The sequence below is a fragment of the Heterocephalus glaber genome, unplaced genomic scaffold, assembly GCF_053883595.1.
Source record: "Heterocephalus glaber isolate CG9 unplaced genomic scaffold, H.glaber_assembly_v1.0 deba00001504, whole genome shotgun sequence".
Taxonomy (NCBI): Eukaryota; Metazoa; Chordata; class Mammalia; order Rodentia; family Bathyergidae; genus Heterocephalus; species Heterocephalus glaber.
Genome location: NW_028258324.1, coordinates 49,576,336 through 49,589,811, shown reverse-complemented (window position 1 = coordinate 49,589,811; position 13,476 = coordinate 49,576,336). Strand labels below are relative to the sequence as shown.

Genomic DNA, 13,476 nt, shown 5'->3' with positions numbered 1-13,476 from the left:
GAGATTTGTCCAATAATATAGGCAAATATTAAAATTCCCATTGTATAAAGTCACGTATTTTTCATTTAGAAGACAGATCAAAGAGGAAGTCCAAATTGAAATGAGAGGTAAAAGAGAGCTTCCCTTCCTGGGTCTTGGTAAAAGATAAATGTAGAAATGAATTTCTCAGCTAATTATTCATTCCTGTTTATATATTCTTTAATGATATGTTTCCATGGTTACCAGCGTTGTTAAATGCTGCCTGTGTTTCATTTTGCTTTGATGCTATTTGAGGTAGTATGCCAGCAGGAGATGTTCACTTTTAAATGAAATATGTAATTGAGGCATATTTGATCCAAGGTTGAGTGTTCCTAGGAGGGAAATAGTGACCGTGACATTATTTTCTGGTTGTGTAATTCTGTGTAGTGCTCTTGATGTTCTGTGAGAGTGTCCCAGGCATTAGCTAGGGAAGAAGAAGGGAGGGAAGGAGAAAGTGGGAGGGAAAGAAGAGATAAGGAGGACCATAAAAATATATAAATTCACCTTTGTATTTTAGTACCATAATATATATTTGATTAAGCCAAACTGTCAAAGAGGGAAAGCTGCTTTTTATGCCCCCTTCATCCCTCCTTTTCAACCTCACATGTACATACAAGACCCAAAGCCGCCTTCCAAAACTAAGTCAAATATTCAGTTACTTCACCTCAGTGCGAATTTCAGCAAGGGTGCCACCTCTGCCGAGGCTGTTTGCCTTTGAGCCCCTAATTCTCACTGAGAAGTAAGTGGCTTTGGCCCCTGCTAAGGTGTATGAGACCCCCAAGCCAGACAAGAATATGCCAGTGCCTCTAAATATGCCCTGCAGGGGGCATCATAGTTCACTTCACTTCTACATCAGCCTGCCAGCAGCACATAGATAATTCAAACTCCATAGAAAATAGTGGTATCATACGAAGCAAAATTAATTCTCAGCGACTCCTGAACAATATTTAATTGGTACTCTCCTTTTAAAAATATGTCTTTTTTAAATGGCGCTGGTTTGGCTTTACAGTAGTATCAGTTGGTGAAGGAGAAGCCCAATCCATACCATCAGCTATTTTTTGCTCTTCTTTTTCTTTGCTTCTTTCTTTTTCTCCCCCACCCCCAACCCCCAGTCTCTGGAAAAGCTTTTTTGGTTCCTAATGGCTTTTAAGGGAATAAAAAAGTAACCTCTAAATTTCTTTTCATTTTGTCTCATTTGAAAATGATACGTGTTTTAGAGATTTAAGGCAATTTAGGCTTTCTTTTTCTTGAACAAATTTAAGTCTAGCAGCCTGATTCACAGGATTCCTGTGGTTCTTCCAGTAGGTTGCCATAGGTTGTTTTGTTTACATAAAGACTTTGCCTTCCAGTTTAAATTTATAAACATTTTGATCCCGTCTTTGTTTTTGTTTGCCTCTGAAAATCAAAAATTGTTATGAGCAAAACCAAATTTGGCGTTTTTATGGTTATGTTTTCTATTTCCCATAGATGTTTATGGGTTATTGATTTACAAGCTTGCAGAGAAATTAAGGTCACTGATTTTAGCTTTTGGAGATGTAGAATAACTACTCAATGAAAGTACGAAATTTTTTTAAGCTGTGTTCACCAAAGTATAAAACAATCTGTAAAGCTAAAAGCTTCTAATGTTTTTATTTATGTTCAGCCATCCTCTCAGCAGTATTGCACGTCAATTAAAAATAAATTTTCTTCTTTTTTGAATTCATATTATTTCATTTTCTCACTAATTTCTGAAGGCTGCCTATTCTACCTATACCTAAGTTGAATAATTTTCTTACCCATAATAATTTTTGTTCTTCCTAATAGTGATATCCTAGCATTTCAAATGTCTGCCTTTAATGTGTGACATGATTTACCTTTCCCCAGGATCATAAAGTAACTGTTAAGTTAACCTACTTTTATCCAAGAAATCAGAGGTGATACTATATGTAGCACAGTTTAAACTAGGAGTCAACTACCTATGAGGGACAATAAACTCCAAGAAACCCTGGATGGATTATTTTAAACCCAAATCTAAAGAGATATGAAGTACCATAATTAGTATGCAGGTCTTCATTTCCTTCACCTTTCATTCTTCATCAAGTGGAGGTTGGCCTGCTATAACACTCATAATATGAAACAAATCAAGGATATAACCAGGGGCTGGACATAGAAAACTTAGATTATTATACTGGCATGTTTCTTGAACATAGCGCTTTACTTCATTTTGTTTAATATCACTTAAAGTCATGGTTTGTTCTTGTTGTTGCAGAACACATAGAAACATGTGAAATGTACATATATACAAATATATATTTTTGACAAATCTATTGCATTGCTCACAGATACAATTATCCCCTCTGAGACATTTTGATGGTGACATGATGAAAAGTCTTACACATATAGAAGTGTACCTACCCCAAGCATCATCTTCTCAGAAATTGTTGCCTTTTAAAATATAAGGTCCGGGCCGGGGATTTACCTCAGTGGTTCCATCGCTTGCCTTGCAAGCGCAAGGACCTGAGTTCAATCTCTGGTACCAAAAAAAATAAAATAAAATAAAATAAAATATAAGGTCCTCCAGGAGGAGGGGATTAACTTCAGGCAAATGAGAAAGAATAAAAAGTGTCTGGTTGCCAGACAAAGCTGCAACTTGAGGGAGAAAAGAAATTTTGAGGAGTTTAGAGCACACCAAAGACAAAATGAGCAATACTTGCATGATAGAATCATCCTTCCTTAGTTAAATGGTTATAATTGGACACCCCATGTCTAACTGAGGTATTTCTTAAAGTGTAAGAAAAAAAAAAGGTGCCAAATTTAGTGGCTATTAAAAACTTTAAATCTAAAAAAAAAAAATCCTTCTTACTGGATTCCAGGTGGACAGTCATCCCTCCTTGATCTGTATGCCACCAAATCTGCTCTTCCATGGGAAGCAACTTCCAAGATGTACTATTTTCTTGTTGAAAGGCTGTACTAGAAATTTCTTCCCCTTGCCAAGGATTCTACTTCTGTCCTCTAGAACTCTGTACAAGAATTCTTCGTAAACACAGAATCTTATCATAATGTTCCACAAGATTTAGACCCCATTTATGAGTAAGTCTGCATAACTTAATGGTTCAGGGGATGGGTCTCTGACTGAGATATTAAAAAAAAAGGTTTGGAATCCCAGCTCTATCATGAAGTAGTTGTATGAACCATACCACGTTGTAGAATAACATGTTATAAAGATTGAGTTTTCCTCATTTGTAAATTGGGATAACAATGCCTGTTTTCCATGTTATTTTAATAAATTAACATGATGTTTTATCTACAGCACTTAACCAAAGCACAATCAACACTCATTTAATTAATAAATGATTTTTGTAGATTTATCTATAAGCTAAAGGAAGCACACATAGGCAAAGCCCAAGAGCACATTGCTCTTTGATGACAAAAACTTAGTCCATGAACCTAAGTCTTGCCTCCAGGTTAAATATCTTCATTTCCTTTCAACTTCTCCAATACACATTTCTTCAAGGATATCCCTGGCCTATTCACTGAAAGTCAATTCATGCAGTAGACCAAGAGGTAAAACAGGTCCTAAGTAGAAAAGGCAGTACAAGTTTTGGGATTCAGGTCACCTGACCCTGCCATTGTTTGGCTGAGTACACTGGCAAGCTGTATCTTCATCTCAAAAAGACCAGTCAAGGAAGCTCAGCTGATCCCAGCACCCGGAAGGAAGCTCCCTTGCTGCCATCCCAGGCTCCTAGGGCCAAGAAGGTGAGCAGGTCCCAGCACCCACAAGGAAGCTCCCCTGCTGCCATCCCAAGCTCCTAGGGCACAGAAGGTGAGCCACATGGGTGCCAGAAGCACACCCCCCCCCGCCACCGTGGAAATGAGAAGACACATAAACAAGCCTCAAAAACAGACTTCCAGATCACCTACAGCAACCCCAAAGGGAAACGAGATAGAACACTCTGATACTCAACAACCTGGACTCTGAACTGGCAACAAAAGAGGATCTGGGAAAAATGACATCAGAAATAATTACTCAGATAACAGCAAAGATTTTGCTCATGGTGCAAGACATGATTAATAAATCTAGAGAGGACACAGATAAAAAAATAGAGGATCTGAGGAACATGATGGAATCCCAACATAGGAAATAAATGGAATCCATAAAACAGATACAAACAGATTTCCAAGAGATTAAAAACTGAATCGAAAGTCTGCGCAGCAGAACAAACCAATGTGAGGATAGAATTTCACATATAGAACATAAGATTGCAATTAGTGAGGAAGAAAAGAAAAATTGCTTTAAAATTGTAAGGGAACATGAGAAATCAATCCAGCAGCTGCTAGACAATGCAAAGAAGAATAACATAAGACTGATTGGAGTCAATGAAGAAAGAGGAGAGAGTGCAGATGACATAAAAAACTCTTCACAGAAGTGATGGCAGAAAACTTCCCAAGGAGGGGAAAAGAACTTGACATACAGATAAGTGAGGCATATAGGACTGCAGCTAACCTTAATCAAAAAAAATCTACAAATAGGCATATAATAGTCAGGATTCCAGAAATCCAACAGAAGAACAAAATTCTACAAGCAGTGAGAGAAAAGAAACAAATCACATACAAAGGAAAGCCCATCAGAATCACAGCAGACTTCTCAATGCAAACCCTCAAGGCAAGAACTTGGGGTGATGTATTTCAAGCCCTAAAGGAAAACAGCCTCCAACCCAGATTGATGTACCCTGCAAAACTATCTTTCAAAATTGATGGAAAAATAAGATACTTTCATGATAAAGAGCACCTCAGGAACTTCATGAGTACCAAACTGGCACTCCAAAAAATTTTAGACAATACCCTAGGAAAAGGCAATGAGGATCACAACCCCAGGAAACCCAGCAGAATGAATCCATTGGTCGTGACAAATTTAATGTAAAGGGGGAGAATCCAACAAAAAGAAAAAGTCATGACAAGGCTTTTAAAACTTTTGACTTCATCTCCCTAGTGAGTGTTTAATTCAATCTTATTATTGTACTGATTAGTATTTTTCTGATTGCACACCGTTCCTTGTGCTACACTGGCTATTTATCATCTTCTTATGTCTACATTTTAATTGGGTTGTCTATTAATGAGCTCTAAGAATTCTTTATATATTCTGCTCATAGGTTATATGCATTGTAAATGTGGTCTGTTTAAGGACTACTTTTCATTTTAATGATGTCATTTAAAGTTCTAAATTTTGATGGAATCTCATCAATTTTTTTCTTTTATACATCATGTTTTTTGTATCCTACGTAGTTCTTGCCTACCCTGAATTCATAAATATTTCCCTTATAATTTCTTCTTAAAGTTTTACACTTTTAGGCTTTCTTATTTAGGTTCATAGATCCTTCAAGTTATTTTCATGTATGGAAAAAAAGGGTTGAAGTTAATTTTTTATATACGGATACCAGGTGTTCTAGTGCCATTTGCTGAAGACACTATCTCTTCCTCTGTTCTTGAATCGAGTTTATATTCTATAAAATGCTAATGTTAAATAATCTTTCATAACTCAGTGGACCATATATGTGTGGTTCTATTTCTAGATTCTCTGTTTTATTCAAATGGTCTATATGTCTTTCCTTACACCAACACTGCCTTGATTACTGTAGCTTTAGAAGAAGTCTTAAAATTGAGTGCTAAACGTCTTACAACACTGTTTTTGTTTTTGTTTTTGGCTTTTCTGGGTCCTTTGTACTCCTACATAACTTTAAAATTTCAATATCCAGTTCTTCATTTATAGCAAGTATACACAGACCTGAATTTTTATATATACCTTGTGTTTTCTAATCCTGCTAAATTCAAGTACAAATTCCTGGGGCTCCTAGAGATGTCTTAGTATTTTCTCTGTAGATGATCATTTCATCTACATATAAAGATTTTGCTTCTGCCATGCCAATCCTATCCTACTTGTGTCATTTTATTGCCAGACTATTTTGGTTTAGATCTATGTTTCAAAGTCTAATGGACAGATGAAGAGTAGGCATATAGGCCCTTGTTCCCCACTTTAGGGAGAAAGCATTGTATCGTCTCCATTCATAGAAGGAGTTTTTGTTGGAAGTATGGAGTACATGTCTTTGATCTGTTGAGAAGGTTCTGTTCTACTTCTAGTCTCCTGATAGCTTTTACCATGAACAGCTGTAGAATTTAGTCCAATACTCTTTCTCCAAATAGTGACAGGATCATATGGCTTTCTCCTTTCCTCTGTTAAAATGATTACTTTTGGGGGTGGATCTTCCAATGCTGAATCAACACTGCCATCCCTATAACAAAACCACTTTCTACATGCTGCTAGATCTGACTTCTAAGAGTTTGTTTTGTTAAACAAATTTCTATCTATGTTCATACTTTTTTCTTTTATTATCTTTATCCAGTTTTATGATTAGCACAATGTTGAGTTCCTAAAATGAGGGGAGAAGTGTTCCTTCTTTTTTCTGCTTTAATTGTTTGACATAATTTATCAGTTAAAATGTTTATGAGCCTGCTGTTGTCATATAGGTAGGTTTTCAAGCTAGGAATATACTTTCTTTAATAGGTGCTATTCAAATTTTATATTTCCTCCAGAGTTAGTTTCACTAATTTTCCTTCCAAGGTACTTCTTAAAAGTTGTCAAATTTATTTCAGAAAAGATTTTTTTAATATGCTTTTGATATCCTTTTAAATTCTGTAAAATCTGTGGTGATGTCTCCTAGATCTTAATATTGTAATTTAAAAAATGTATTACTGATATTGTGTAACAGGAAGAAAAGGTCTAAAAGAGCAGGAGAATTGGGAGGGGCAGGGGAAGGGAAAAAAGGGAAAGGAAAAAATATGAGAAGAGGAAAAAAATGGAAACAAGGTCTTTGCAAATAGGGAAGGGGGGAGGGGGTGAAGGGGGGAGGGCAAGGGAAGGGGAAAAAAAAAATAAGAACCAAGAGACTTATGTAATGGTACAATATCCCAATGATGAATGTAACTGTATTTTATACCTAAAATGTACCAATAAAGTTAATGGAGGGAAAAAAAACCACCAGTCAAGAAATATACTTTTTAAAAAGACACAGTTATGGGCCGAGGATTTAGCTCAGTGGTTCCGCCTCCTGCCTCAGCAAGCACAAGGTCCCAAGTTCAATCCCTGGTACCAAAAAAAAAAGACACAGTTAAGGACAGAAATCCCTAATTTCATATAACTAAATGAAGTGTAGAGATATAACACACAACAAAAGTTCCCAAGCTCAGCTGACATTTATCATTAAACATAGAGGCTCCAGCTCATTAGTAATACCCAATTGTCCTTATGAAATAATTGCAGGTAAGGTAGCTATTTTTTTCTGTAATACTTTTTGGTGATTCATTTTAAATCATCAGGAATAAAAGCTCTGTGGCATCCTAAAGAGTCTGGAGGTTGCTGAAACCCACACTTGTAACTCTGAGTTTCTATCAGCTGGTGTTTCTCTAATGTGCAAGTTGAAAATTATTCAGGGTCTTTAGAACAAGAACATAATTTAAATTCTATTTATAAATTATATGTACTTTGGCACTGAATAAGCTAACCCAATGTAAGAATATTAGAATTCAAGCTCCCCTACCAAGAAGCTTTTCATTTAATTTTTGAAAACTTTTCTCTTTGAGATGGGCATGCAAGTTGGTAGCTATCTAAATCTAATGAGAAACCGATGGACAATTCCTCACAAGAATATAATGCAAACATGTACTAATGAAAAATAAAAACAAAAAAAAAATCTGACTTGTAGGCACCAAGTGTAAATGATGAATGTTCTATTTTATGTTAGTATTGTTTTGCAGAGGATCTTGATCTGGTTATGATTTAATATGGTTCATTTGTTCCTGTTAGTGTTAGAGTGAAATTCTAGTTGTCCTTGGAGACAGGAATGAGATACAATAGAAAAAGAAAAAGAAATTAATGTTTGATCTTTTTCTTCCAGGAAGTTACAATCTAACAGAAATATGAAAAATTGTTCAGATTAGGAGAAAATATTGCCTTACAAAACTTAACCTCTCCTTTTGCTTCTATCTCTAATTTTGTGACCTCAGATGAGTCACCAGAACTCACAAAGCCTCAATTTCCTTAATTATAAAGTCTAATGGTTATGAAATGATATCTTAGACACCTTCCATCTCTTCAGTTCTGTGTTGAAAGAACATGGAGTAAAATTTTGCTATAAATTACAATGATTTAAAATGTAATGCTGGGAAAATTTTAGGTTTTAATGGAAATGTCATATATAGCCAAATCTCTAACCCTAATCCTAACCATACTCATTAGGGTAGACACTGATACGTACAAATTTATATGTGGATATATGTGGATATATATTTATATGTGGATACACATACATATTCTAAAATCTATAGCACTCACACTGCAAAATTATAATAAATCAAAACACTCTAGAATTTAAGGTGAATTAAGATTTATTATGACTACTTTTAAACAGGAAGAATTGCAAAATAAAGAATTTTAAAAGCTATATATGAATCTGTTTACCTTGGTACAAATAACCTGATCACATAATCTTTAGTGATTTAGTAAAACTTAAATATCTAACTTAAAATTCGTGAAGATATCTATAACTTTCATATCACTGAGCTGACATACTGGTGAAGCTGCAAATACTCCCTTATATCAGAAAAGTATAAACTTATGAATGTTGTTTCATAAAAAATCTCCTGTAAAGACAAACTAATATTTTAGCATTAAAATGTAACCACTGAGGCAGGGACAAGCAATCCATTATTGCACATTTTATTATCATATACTATCATATTAATAAAATCAGAAAAATATCAGTTCTGACAACTGCATAAATGATGCAGTGAATGTAAAGTCTCATAGTTAGATAGTTAGATACAGGAAGAGACAGTAATTCACAAGGTATTTAGAAAATTCTGCTTTTCAGGTTAATTCTAAATCTCAAGAAACAGATCTTCTGAATTAAAGCAATATATATTTATAGGGATAAACTTGAAAAACATTGCTTACAAAATTTATCCTCCCATTTTCTACTAAATTATAGCCATCATTCAACATTTTATCATTATTAATATAATTGCAGAGTTACACTAGTCACTAAAGACCAAAGGCATCCATCTCAATCAGTTACAGTTTCAAGTAAAGTAAATTTTCTTTGAACTTAATAACATTTACACTGAAAATAAAAACACACAACCATAAATAATATTGAATCACTAGCATCCACTTACCTGAACGGATTTTATGAGGATTAAAGGAAATAGCACATATAAAAGCATTTATCACCATGTTTTTTTCTTTTTTTATATAATATGTAAGGCTTAGTAGATAAAAATGGATAAATTCCCATTTATTATCATTTATGTATTAGGATAGACTAATTGATGTAATACACAACTCCAAAATTTCAGTAATTTAAAAGACTAAAATTTGATTTCTCAGTCACACTGGAGTTCACAATGTAGCAGATATCTCTGGTTGGTTCTCCTCCTGTTAAGGCTTATATCTAGATCTATCCCCAAAGCTTCATGGGCTCATAGGTGAGGTTTTGGGGAGATGAGTGGATTATAAGGGGTAATAGCTAACTTGCTATTAAGAGATGGGATCGGGTCAGGAGAGGTGGGTCACTGAGAGTGTGGCCTGGGTCTATCTCTTATGGATTCCCCTCTCTCTCTCTCTCTCTCTCTCTCTCTCTCTCTCTCTCTCTCTCTCTCCCCCTTTCTGCTTCCTGCTGCCTTATCATGAACTGTTCCTCCTATGCCACACCCTTCTACCATGCTGCCTTGCCTTAGAGCCAGCCAACTATGGACTGAAACCTCTACAGTTGTGAGCCAAAATAAACCTTTTCTCCTTTAAAGGAGTGTCAGCTTTGTGTCTCAGCGATGAGGAAGTAATTTAAGACATCTACTCTCCTACAATCAGCAACTTGGGAGCCCATACAGCTTCCATTATGTAGTTCCATCTTTCCTCACATCCTGGGAGTCCTCTTTCTTCAAGCAGCTGATAGGGAAAGAAAATGGATCATACTAAGTAGGGTTTCTAGGCCATAGATAGAAAAAGTTAATATCTCTTCTACCCATACTCCATCGACCCAGGGCTATAACAAGCACAGGAGTCTAGAAAACCCCTATCACGTACCCAGAAAATAAAGTTACAATTTTCAAAACAGAAAGTGAAATAAAAGAGACTAATTGTAAATTCTATAAAATTTAAAAGTACATATAAAATCCCGTCTTTTTATAAAAATATGTATGAAGCTAGAGATTATTATGTTAAGTGAAATAAGCCAGGTACAGAAAGACAAGTGCTACATGACCTTACTCATGTCTGGAATATAAAGTTTATCTCATAGAAATCGAAAGTACATTCTACTTTTGGTTACTAAAAGCTAAGAGAGTAGCAAAGAAACTTGCAGATAGGGTGGGGAAAGTTTGGTCAATGAATACTAAGCTGCAGTTAGATAAAAATAAGAAATTCTAGTGCATTATTATGATTTTGTACTGAATATCTTTAAAAAGCTAGAAGAGGGCCAGGGATTTACCTTAGTGGTTCCGCCACCTGCCTCGCAAGTGCAAGGTCCCGAGTTCGATCCCTGGTACCAAAAAAAAAAAAAGCTAGAAGAAAGAATATTGAATGATTTTATTATAAAGAACTGATGAAGATTTGAGGCAACACATAACTTTAAACTGAAGAAGCATCACATGGTATCTCATTAATTATGGAAACTTTTCTGCTTTTTTACATCCATTAAAAAATAAATTTAAGTTACCAAATTACTATCATCACAAAATAAAAATTTGATATTTTTGTCTCTAAACCTATATAGTCAAAAAATCCAGTATTTTAATAGAATCCAGAGATTACATTTTTCCTAGATTGTTTCATTACTAAGCTATTCGATCATGTATCAACAATGGTGAAAAATATATAATATTATTCTATTCCTTTACAAGAGCAATGTGAGACAAGTTCAAAGACTCAAAACTATCTCTAGGAAAAAAACAAGAAAAAAGACAGAAACATTGGATTTTTTTTCCAGATCTGGTACAAGGGTATTCTGTAATCTCTTTTTGCCTATGATATTTCTTCTTGGGACTATAATAATTTCCTTTGAGAAATCATCTCCATGGAGAATTCAATTTTTATTCACACATTACATGTGCACACTACTCACTTACTTCCTTACACATCTTCAAGATGGAGAGAAAAAACCACAAAAGAACCATCACTACTGGCTCTCAGGGGAGAGAGGGAGCCAACTCTCCAGCATATGTTTTCCTGAGTGGAAAGCTCTGTGAAGGCCGGAATGTACTGCCTGAGCATTAAGCCAAGAAAGAGTACAGAGCTTTCAACAAGCTGATCAAGCTGCCATGTGAAAACCACACTTCTACCACTTGCAAAATAGTGGTGCAGGCTCTTGAGCATGAGTCCTGCCATCCCTGCTGGGAGATAGCTTAGCAAAGCTGCAGTTCCAGCAGTCACCTCAGCTGCCAGCAGTTGGAAAAGAATTGGGACGGAGAGAGTGCTTTCTCCCAGCCTGGCCTGACAGGGATACAGTTAATGTCTTTCTGAAGGCAAGCTGGAGGATTAAATACCACCAGTAACCTTTGTATCTAGAATCTAAGACAAAATGCTCTCCACTGAGAGATTCAGAGAGACCACCAGAAAATCTTTTGAGGTGTTACACACCGTTATGAGGGTGAAACTAGGTCTCCTCCCCTCCAAATATGTACACTAAAGTACTAACTCTCTATGCCTCAGAATAAGACCATATTTGGAGACAGGGTCTTTTAAAAGGTAATCAAGTTATAATGAGGTCTTTATGATAGGCTCTACCCCAATATAACTGGCGTCTTTAGAAGAAGAGGCGTTAGGACATAGAAATACACGGAGGAAAGGCCATGTGAAAACACAGGGAAAAGACAGCTGCTCATCTGCCAGGGATGGAGTATCAGAAGAAACCAACTCTGTAGACAATGTTGATCTTGGACTTCTAGCCTCCAAAACGATGAGAAAATAAATTCCTGTTGCTTAAGCGACTCGGTTTGTGGTACTCTTTCATGGCAGCCCTAACAAGTGAGTACAAGAACCCGTAGCTTAAAGATTTTAGAGCAAAGTCAGATCTTGACCTTAAAACTAAGGTGTGGATGAGGCTTTCTCTTTGGCTCACCACTCCACTTGCTTCCTCTGGACAAGCCATCCCATGACTGGTTCCAACAGTGAACATGTGTAAGCACCACACTAGAAGAGTTGCTTCTTCTACTCCATATGAAGGATATTTATTTTTGGTGAAGGACTGGTACCTGGTGCTAAACACTATGTGTGAGTTTTTAATCTGCATCTCTGAATTCCAGACTTGCTGCCTGTATTGTTCTTGTTAGCCTTCCAAAGTTGGCATCCAGCCTCAGCAGTCAGATCCCACTACAAACTTGCAGCCCATTGCTAACTCTGTCTCAGTGTTGGCTCTGCGTTTGGCCTCGCAACTCTATTCTTCATTCCCTTTCAATTCCTTGAACTTGGAAAGGACAGTGTAGTAGGCAATGTAAGTTCTCATTCAGTGCTTCAGAAACTCATTGATGCTAGACATAGTGGTGCACCTCTATAGTCCCAGCTCTCTGGGAGGCTGAGGCAGGATGATCAGTTCTAGTGCAACCTTGGCAATTTATTCACTTAATGAGATTCAGGGCCTGGGATGTAGTTCGGCATAAAGGCCCTAGGTTCAATCCCCAGTACCATGGAAAAATAAAGAGGAGAAGAAGGAGGAGGAAGAGGTGGAGGAGGAAGATAGGAAGGAAGAGGGAAGAGAGAAGAAAGAAACTATTGAAATTCATTTAGAAATTTGCTCTGCATTAATTTTACATGATTTTCTAATGCTAGTGTCAGAGAAAGGAGAACCCTTTGAATCCACAAAATGCTTATAAAGATCTTTTTATAGATAACATAATCATCGAGTCCATTTAAAGTCACTGAGAAATAAAGAAGAATAAGTTAGGCTATTCAATTTAAAATCAACTCCTCTTTGCTTTTTACCTCAACAAGAAATGATTGCAAAATACTATGCTGATAATAATATAAATTGTTGTCTGTTAAGTATTTTTTTCCTCTATTAAAAAACTCAAATCTACTACTTTTTTTTCTGATGGGTTGTTGGTACTCTTAGTTGTCAGGGAAAATTTTTATTCTTATAAATATACAGGCTTTTAAATAACATGATTTTATGCTATTTTCAGAAAAACCAGATAAGTATAGACATACTTAATTCAACATCCAATTCTTCTTAGAAGGGAGAGTTTTAGAAAAGAATAAATTCCTTTCAAAACTTTGCATAACTTTCTTTGTGGTCTGTTACAAATAGCAATCGATGGTCCTATTTAAAACAGGAAGCTCGGGTCGATGGCAGGGTTTTACCAAGAAAGATACATGACCTAGTACAATTTTTTAAAAATTCTTAAAAAGCTGAAACCATCTTAACTGTTTCTTGT

The 13,476-nt window shown here is 35.9% G+C and overlaps 1 protein-coding gene across 2 annotated transcripts in view; it reads left to right on the top strand.

Annotated features, from left to right (window-relative positions):
- The window catches only part of Spata16 (spermatogenesis associated 16), a 232,536-nt gene that overhangs the window by 172,771 nt on the left and 46,289 nt on the right, over window positions 1-13,476 (top strand). The window lies entirely within an intron of this gene.